We start from the raw sequence: 10,189 nt of genomic DNA on the forward strand, positions 1-10,189 counted from the left end.
TTTTTTGTGTAGAGGCCATTATTTAGAATTTTGAAGGTGGATAATATAAATCGAATTGGATTACCTTGGCTTTCAACCATTGACACGGGTTTCGAGCATTGCATTCTGCTCAGAGCTGGCTCTAAAATATTAGGGCTTCATAATATCTCGATGATTTGAAATTGATAAAAAGGTGAGAGAAAATTGTGCAGCCATTTGAGAGAGAGATAGAGTGAGAGGGAAATAAAGGGATTGGGTTTTACTCGTGGGTGTGAGAGCGGAGGAAGGAGAGAGATGAAGGAGGAAGAATCCAACAAGGGAGATAAGCATCTTTTGTATACTCAGATTCTTCAGTCGTCTATTAGGTTATCGTGTTGATCTAGTGATCGTGGTAGGAGATAATTTTTTCAAAGATAGAGTCCAACATATCTAATCCAGTGTTATGGTATCTTTCATCTATACAAGTACATAAATTGCTGCTTTTCAGAGTTTGGTGAACAAATCCTGAACTTCGACCCCTAGCTTATATAGAAGTATCCTAAGAAATAAAGCTATATGTTTTTTTGGATTTAGCGATGAAGCAGCCAAAGTGATTAAACATAAATTTTAGAGATTTCCATGTATGGAATTGATAGTAGAAAAATGGTTATCAACAATGAAAAATCTCTCATTAAACCTAGATCTACGTATTTTTCATTGTGATAGACCAGTTATAGCATGGTCAATAGAAGTTTTTAAAGAAATTACTAGCTTATGTGGGACACTGATTCAGATTGATTAGACAAAAACATCGTATCGCTTACTAATATTTCAAGTAGAGAAAAAAGAAATCAAGAGTCCTACTTCCTGTAGTCTGAAAGTTGGTCTTTTCGATTTTCTCTTGGCTTTTAAGGAAGTCAATTCCACACAAGACAATAGCTTTCAAAAGAATGATGTCAATACTTCTGATGGATCAAATGTCCCTAATCCCAATGAAGCACAAAGTATGGGGATTTTTGTGAGCAGCAATGGCTGACTTGGTAGGGCAGTACGAAAACCTCCGGAATTGGATGCATCTCGGAGCAATCTTGGCCTCATCACAATCAAGAGCCATGTTCAACGGGACACATTGTTCAATTTGGTTTGTAAAGTATAAAGCCAAATTTGAATTTTAAAACACAAAAGTCAAATGAAAAGATAGCTCCCATCTCCATCCAGAATCAACTTACTACACTTCAAGATCTCCCTAGCTGTGTTTGGGACATGTGTTTGGAAGGATAGCACCCAATATTGGAAATGGCAATGCATGCAGCGAAATCGTAAGTCCGCCATCATGAAGCAGTGCTTCCCAAGGGGCCCAATTCTGATGCCCTCCTCAGTCACTCCCAGGTATCTTGTCCATCGAGGAAAGGTAAAGAAAAAATATTTACGGGAGAACCTTTTTCCCGGTGCTTTTTATGGTGATATCTTCAATTATCACCAGGTATTGTTGGCATGGCATCTGAGAGGAAGTTTCTAATAAAGAGAACAACCTTAAAATCTTTGAAATCCCCAAAGAAAACTAAAACCACAGAGCCTAGCCAATACTCTTTAATTGACTGCAACTTAGAAGAGGAGGAAGATAATGAGCCCTTGATGCCTGATGTGAATGAAAACTTGCCTTGGATGGTAATGTCCTTCATCAACATTTGGAAGAAGTAGAGCCCTAGAATTGGTAGATGGGAAAGCAATAAAGAAGAAGAACAACTGATCACGATAATCCCTTTGGCCTATCAGTTACCAGATGACTCCCCAGAGGATACAGAAGATGATGAGCCCGGATACCAGTGGTCCTACACCCTTCAAACGTCGGCAAGGTTGTTAATGCAATGAATCTCCAATACAAAGAATCTCTAGATTCTATCACCGAAATGTTGCAGAAAGCTCGTGACGAGGGTGTTGATACACAACCTGGAGGTTCAAAATTTCAAAAATCAAAGCGCAAAGGGTCAATGCAAAGGGAGCTTGACAATCCGGTATGTTGTATATACTATGACCGAGTTTTTTATAATGGGTGCGTTCGTGTCAACTCTGAACCCTATGGTATTGTTTCTGCTAGTCTGTCTAAGACCACCAGGCACAATAGGGGTTATGTCGAAAATTCTATCCTAGAACATTCAGGGCATCAAAAGTAGCAGAAGGAAAAAGATGCCTTATTTTTTGTTAGACATGAAAAGCCTGACATTATTTAGGAATCAAAGATGGAGGCCCTGAAATTTCAGTCTGCTAATTAGGTTAAGGGAGGAGACCAATGGACTTTGTGGGTTTTGATTCTAATATTATCGGGTGGTTTGTGGGTCATATGGGACCCGACAGTGGTTAAAAAAGCGGACTGTAATTTTTAATGAAAGTCATTTCTATTGTGTTTTCTAGACCTATGGACAGTTGTAAGTGGTGTTTGACAAATGCATATAGTCCCAACCGTGCCGATGAAAGAGCACAATTTTCTACTAAATTAAATGCTTTGACAAATTCTTTTGATTTGCCATGGAGCATTGAAGGTGATTTCAATGTGATTCGATGGCCTAGTGAATCCTTAGTTAATCCTAGGATCTCCCGTTGCATGCATATGTTTAACTTTTTTATTTAAAATCATGAACTATTGGATATTCCTTCGATTGGAGCAGCTTTCACCTAGTCAAACCATGTTATGTTAGAACCTATCCTTACCTATTTGGATAGATTCCTGGTTACCAAATCCTTTCTTAAAAAATTCTCAAATCCGTATGTCAAAGCCTTAGTGAAAATTGCCTCTGATCATGTCCCTCTCCTGTTGAATTCGGTGGGTATGAATTTTGGCCCATGACCTTTTTTATTAGAGCTAAATTAGTTATCAGATGTAAAGTTGGTAGAAGATTTTTGGAAATATACCAAGATAGAAGGTTGGGTGGGTCATCAGTTCATTACTAAACTGAAAATGTTGAAGAATGAATTTGTAAATGGAAACAAGAGTTTTTGGGTAACCTACAGTAAAAAATTCCAGTGATAAAATAAAAATTGAAGAGATTGATGAGATCCAATTTATGGAAGGATCACTGCCTCCAGAAAAAATAAGGGAAAGAATTAGTTCCCTTGTTTCCTTGCATGACATTTTGAAATTGGAAGAAGTTTATTAAAGAAAAGAGATAGACAAACTAATTTTTTTCATGGTATTGCTAATGCCAGAAAAAGGGGAAACTCCATCAATAAAATTAAAGTGCGGGATGTAGAGCTCACTAAACCAGATAGCATAGAAATAAGTTTAATTAACCATTTCAAGGAAGCTTTTATATGGAAAAAAAAGGAATCAATTTTAATATTGAGAGTGTCATTTTCAATAGATTGCCTTCAGAAAGGGTTTTATAGCTTGAAAAAAGGGGTTTATAGCTTGAAAGACCTTTCAAATTGGATGAGATAAAAAGTGTTGTTTTTTCTTTGGGAAGAGCTAAGGCGTCTAGGCCAGATGGCTTGTCTTTAGTCTTTTCAAACTTTTAAGAGAGCTTCTAAAGGAGGACCTTTTTTGACATATGGATTAAATTTATAATAGAGGTAAAATCTCTACAGTTGCAAATTCTTCCTTTATTATTTTAATTCCCAAAAAAATTGTTATAAAGAGTATGAAAGACATAATACCTATTAGCTTACTAGGGAGTGTCTATAAAATTGTTGTGCAGATATGGGCAAATAAATTGAAGGAAGTACTGCATGTGGTTGTGAAAGGTTATCAATTTACTTTTCTCAAGGGCAGACATATTATGGACAATATCTTAGTGGCATAAAAATGCATACTTACAAGGTTGAACGAGCAAAAACTAGGTCTTTGATGCAAAATAATTTTTGAAAATGGCTATGACAAAATGGATTAGCATGTTCTACATAAGATCTTAGGGAAGATGTACTTTAGATCACGATGGATAGTATGGATTTAGGGATGTCTGATTCAACTCATTTCTTCATCATTTTCAATGGAAAAATTTGTGGTTATTTTAAAGCATCAAGAGGCATTTGATAGGGATACCCTTTATCTCTATATTTATATACTATTGTGGCTGAAAGTTTTAGTATTATGTTGGATTCTGTGGTGAGTAGAGACGTTATTTCTGGAAGTAGTATTAGTAGTCTACTTATCTCTCATTTATATTATGTAGATGATAATAGTCTAACTATCTCTCATTTACAGTATACAGATGATACTATAATATTTTATACCTAGAGGAGTAAGAGGTAAGAAATTTGTAGGTGTTCTTAAAGAGTATGAAAATAGCCATGGGTCTCAAAAGTGAATTTGGAGAAGTCCAATCTGATTGGGATCGGATGCTCGGAGAATGTGGTCGTATCTTTGACATAAATTATTGGATGTGGGATTGGAAAGTTCCCTTACAAATATTTGGGTAATCCTTTATTTGAAGGAAACCAATCGGCTGCTTTATGAGATCCTATTATTGAAAGATTTAATAAGGAATTAGATCTATGGGAGTCTACAATGTTGTGTTAGATGTACTTTTATTAAGTCTACTTTGTCCAATTTACCCATTTATTTTATGTCTATTTTAGAATGCCAAATCAGGTAGTGAAGATTTAAAAAAATGCTATGAGATCTTTTTTATAGGGCAATGCAAGAATGGGGAAAAAGCTAAAACTCGTGAAATTCTAAGAAGGATGGGGGTCTAGGAGTTAAAAAGCTCAAATTATAAACACTAGCCTATTGACTAAGTGGTGGTGGCGCTTCCAAAATCAGCCAGATGGTTTTATAGGGAGAGGTGTTAAAAGAGAAATATAGAGTAGATATATTGACTGACCTCATTAAAAATCTAAGATCTAAGGTTGATTTTTCAAGTATTTGGAAATATATTGATGCATGCCGGTCCTTATACATTAGTCATTGTTGCAAAGTAGTTATAAATGGAAATCAAACTTTGTTATGGTTTGACAAGTGGTTGGTTGACCTTGATCTTCGAGATTCTTTCTCTGAGGTCTTCTCCAAAGTCGACAATCCTTTAGCCTCAGTGAAAGAACTTAGAGGGGCTGATTTTTATTAATCGTTCTTAGAACATTGTTTGCAGGTACAGGAGGGTCATGGACTCATTCATGTATGAATTTGCTGCATAATTTCTTCTATGTTTCTAATAAAGATGATAGATTAGTGTGGCAACTCATAACCTTTTTATTTTTAAAATTAGTATGGGAACTTACAACTTCAGAGGATTTTTCAGTTAAGTCTATCTATTAACTGTTATATGAGGAGACTTACATAGCGACTGATCATAGTTTTGTAAGAATCTGGAAGTTGTTGGTGCTGCTGAAGATTCAATTATTTTTATGGGTAGCATTAAAAAAAAGCTGCCAACAGTGGATAACCTTCATAAGCGAGGTTTCATAATTGTTAATATTTGTAGGCTTTGCTTGAAGGTTAATGAAAGTGTGGACATATTCTTTTACAATATGGGATTGGTGTAGAAAGTTATTGAATTTAAAGATCCTACTCCCACAATGCGTAGAGTTGATCCTTTCTCAATGGATGAGCCCTGGATTATTGAAAATTGGTATTGCACTATGAAGAACATTATGAGTGAGCACTATTTGGAATATTTGGAGAGAGAGAGAAATAAGAAAACTTTTGAAGGGATACAATGTGAGATTGAAGTTTTGAAGTCTAATACTTTGGCAACAACAACTGATTCGTTTTCAACAAATAAGGATTGCAAGTTTATCCCAAAATCACAGATTTTTAAGAACCCATCTGAAGTTGTTAAGCTCAACAATAGAAGACATGTTCGAAATGTCACTTGGATGCCTCCTCATAAAAATTGTTTAAAACTCAATTTCGATGGAAGCTCGATGGAAACCAATGCCTATTAGGTTTTGGTGGCACTGTTAGAAATTATATTGGTAACCACAAATTCACCTACTCAGGCGCATGTGGATATAGAATAGTGAACAAAACTGAGGCAAAAGCTCTTTTAGAAGGTTTAAAGATGATAAAGAATCTCGAGTGCCAAAAGCAGATTGAAGGTGACTCAAGCAATATCATTGTTTAGGCAAAAGGAGAAATGAAGCCACATTGGAGACTATGCAACATTTTTTACGAAATATGGTCCATTTTAAGTTGTGGTTCTTTTGAATTATTTTATTATTTTAGAGAGGCTAATATGGACGTTGACGCCTTAACAAAGGGTAGTGTGTACCAACAATTGTTAGTGATTACATCATTTTCTTCTTGAACCTCATTGTAATCGTTTCTTGGGTGTATGAAATTCATGGTAACTGTTTTAAAAAAAAAGATAGGAGGACAGATTTCCAAAATGTACAACTAGCCACTTTTCTAAAACTTTTACTAAAAATGTACGTCTTATGAAACTCTTAATTTTCTTGACATATTTTTACAATATTTTCTACATTTATAGGGTGCTTTTATGAAATGTTGAATATCTTGGAGGAACTGCAGTAATTTGTATTGACATCACTGTTGGAAAAATTGGGCGATCTAACCGATAATCGCCCCATTAGATCGGAACCGGTTATGTTTTGGGCGGTTTTGGTGATCGGCCGGTATTTAAAAAAAAAATTCAAAAAAAGTATATAAATTCTAAAAAAATAAGGAATTTGATTTGTGATGCATATTTTAATATTATTTACATTATGGTAAAGATAAAAAATTGTTTTGGTCATTTATACTCACTTTTATATTTTTCCCATATTTTTCAGAAAATTTTAAAAATACCCTTAAGCCCAAATTGATTTTTTAAAATCCATTTTTTTTTCATTACCCCTAGCCACAGATTGCTTTAATCATTCTTTATATGCTTTTCATATCTTAATTGATTTTTTTTTTTTTGTATCTTGTTTATATTTTTAACACTTTTTTAACCGCCCAAGACTTGCTCATTTAGAATAGTTGAATCGGCCGGTTTATCAATTAGACCGATTAAACCACTTTTGGGCCTAACCGTTCCCGTTTGATTTTGCGAACATTGATTGACATATTCAAATCTAACCGGAGAATGATTCGCTTCCATTTAGTTTAACGTTGAAGCCTTGATGTCAAAGACTTCCACTGTCTTGGCTTATGCATATGCAAACCAATCGCAATATGATTATGACAAACCTTAGTTATGCCAAACCTGTTTCTGTTTTAAGATAATGTTGTTTGCATCGTAGGCAGCATGTCTCCCTATAAAACACGAGTTTTTCAAAAAATCTGTTTTTTTTTAAATCTGTAAAGAACTCGGAGTTTTTTAAAGAAATCTTCAAAAAATCACAATTTTTTAATAGAACTGAAATAAATCCATAATTTTTTTTCAATTTTTTTTTTCAAAAACACTTTTGCCCTATAAATTTATTTCTTCATTAACTTAATATTATTGAATTTTGGTTTAAAGGTAAGCACATTAATAGTGAGAGTAAATTAAGAATCTTGATTTAACAAAAAAATTCCATCAAAATTTCACCAATAAGTTCCCTTAAAAAGGTGTTCGACAAATACAAACAATATATCCCCAAAAAATAATACATCAAAATAATCGTATATCTCACAATAATAGGTAGAGTTATAAGAAGAGTAACTCAATGAAAAATCCTTTTTTTTTGTTTTTTTTTCTTGTTATAACATGGAACGTCTTAATAGATGGGAAGAGAGAGATTCAATGATACTAAATATTTAGGCAATTAGGAATCAATGTGAAGTTTGAATTCGCTTAAACATTTTGTAGTTTCCTTTATGCATGGAGAAGTTTGATTAATTCCAATATTTTTTTTATTTATTTAATTGGTGTATATAGTATAGCATTTTGAATGGATCATTATTTTACAACTTTGGATGTTTGTGTTTTATTTTAGTTTACTAAAATCCTATACTCAAGGTCTTTTTTATTTTTTATTTATGAACAATAATCTTGTACCTTAGTTTACTGCTATTGTTATTTACCAATATAGTTCCTATCTTTAGTATTGTCGTTGTTTTTGTTTCATTTTATGCCCCTAATGTATCTATTATATGTTTTGTGTTGTAACAACAGAGTAAGCGTTGCTGTTGGATTTATTGAGAGTTTTGACACAAAAAAAAATATTCAAGTATTACTCTAATGACACTAGGTATTAAACGTTGTTGTTGGATTTATTGAGAGTTTTGACAAAACAAAAAAATCCAGTATTACTCTAATGACACAGGTAAGCCTCGAAAATTATTGTTCAATGACTTTAATGTATCTATATAATAATTGCAAATTATAATCCTATACTATGTAATTTTTACTTCTCGATTTTTTCAATCCTTTTTTTTTTAGCCAAGTCCAAAATATTCATGATTCTATAACTTACCTTATTTTTGGGCAATCCATATTTTTTACCCAATTTTTTCCTCTAACTTTTTAAAATAAAACCAATTTACTTTTAATGTTTTGGTTTGCCCATATATTATTATCCACCGACTTGCTAACTATGGTTAAGGAGCTAGCCCGTTCCAGGCCAAGTCCATTGCCAGCCCCATTTACAGGACCACTTTGTCCATCCAATTTATAATGGCTATATACTTTTAAAATATGGGTGCGGTTTGTATAGAGCCGAGGATCTAACGATCCAAATTAGAGCCTACCTTCAAATAGTATCAAGTAATGTGGTTTCAAAATATGGAAATCTTTGTAATAAATATATTTTTATTTTTAATTATAAAACTTAAAGCTTCAAAAATTGTGTAGATTGAGTAGAAAACTTAAAATTCTTGAAAATTGACGATCCAAAAATGTGTTACAAGATGCACTATTTTCGAATATTGAAATCCATTTTTCTTCATATCCATGCATCTTGATGATGAAATGATCAATTTGAGGATATTTGGGTACCATAACATCTTCTAGTGAAATTTTTGAGGTGGGCTCTAATTTGATTGTTGAGAGCCTCGGCTCTATATAAACTTTTCCCTTAAAATATTGTTTTAAAATGCAGCTGCATAATGCGCTACGTACCCAAAAGTGCATCACATAGGGGTGCATATGTGCTTTGGTGGGATGCGCCCGCATATGCACTGCATCTCACCGTATATGCCACTGCATAGCGCATATGCGCCGCATAGCTCATGGGCGAAAATAGTACCCATGAGCATGAGCATGAGCATGAGCATTGTTGTCAAATGATGAGCAAAAAATTTGGGCTTTTTTTTTTTGCGAAAAATTATCCATTTGCTCTAGGTGTTGGTTGGGTTGTTGATTGGGATGCGTCTGTATATGCTCTGCACCTCACCGTATATGCCGCCGCATAGCTCATGGGCAAAAATAGTACCCATGAGCATGGGCATTTTGGTCAACTGATGAGGAAAAAATTTGGCAGATATTTTTTTTTTGGAAAAAAATTATCCATTTGCTCTAGGTGTTGGTTGGGTTGTTGATTGAGATTAGAGGTTTGAGATTGAGACTTGAGAGTTGATTAGATCGTCTTTTAATTTTTATCATCTTCTATGGTTTGTCTTGACTCTTAAACTATTCATAGATTTTTAGTACTTGTATGTATCTTTGCTTAGGAGTTTGTCGCTTTAAAATTTGCAAATGTGAAGTTGTGATTATATTTTTTGGATGTTTATGAAATTGTGATAATATGTTGTCGTCTAAGTTTCAATATTTTTTATAAAGTTAGTTTTAAGTTTTTAGTTTTCACTTTCTATTTCTAACGTCTACTATCAGAGGATTCGGAGTCTCAAAAAACATGTGATAGATTGGAGCTAATGAATAGATTAAGTAATTACTATCACATAAATAGCCTTAATATATTTTTGTCATGTATTAACCTACTTTTTGAGATTTTTTATAATTATTAACTACATCGGCGTGGTTCACCTGCATCAGCACCATATCACCGGATCGGCACCTTAACCGCATCGGGTTTGCATCCTGTATTTTAAAACACTTTCTTTAAAATAAGGAAAAAATTTATATAATATGTTAACTTTATACTATACAAGTCAGGTGCACCTAAAAAACCCATTAGAGAAGGTTGGTCCTATACTGAAAAACCCTCAAATCGATCATATCATCCTCGAGATTTATAAAAAAGAAAAAAAAGAATTTCTAATCTAAAAACTAATTCATCATCTAATATATTATCTGGACCGTCTATTTTCAAGATTTTCAAGCTTTTACAAATGTGCTCGATGATCATGCTCCATCATCATCGTTTTCGAGCTTTAAATCTTATAATCGGAGGCAAACATATTTTTATATCATCG

Source organism: Amborella trichopoda, chromosome 11, assembly GCF_054954075.1.
Source record: "Amborella trichopoda isolate Santa Cruz 75 chromosome 11, AtrichopodaSantaCruz75HAP2 v2.0, whole genome shotgun sequence".
In the NCBI taxonomy this organism is placed as follows: domain Eukaryota; kingdom Viridiplantae; phylum Streptophyta; class Magnoliopsida; order Amborellales; family Amborellaceae; genus Amborella; species Amborella trichopoda.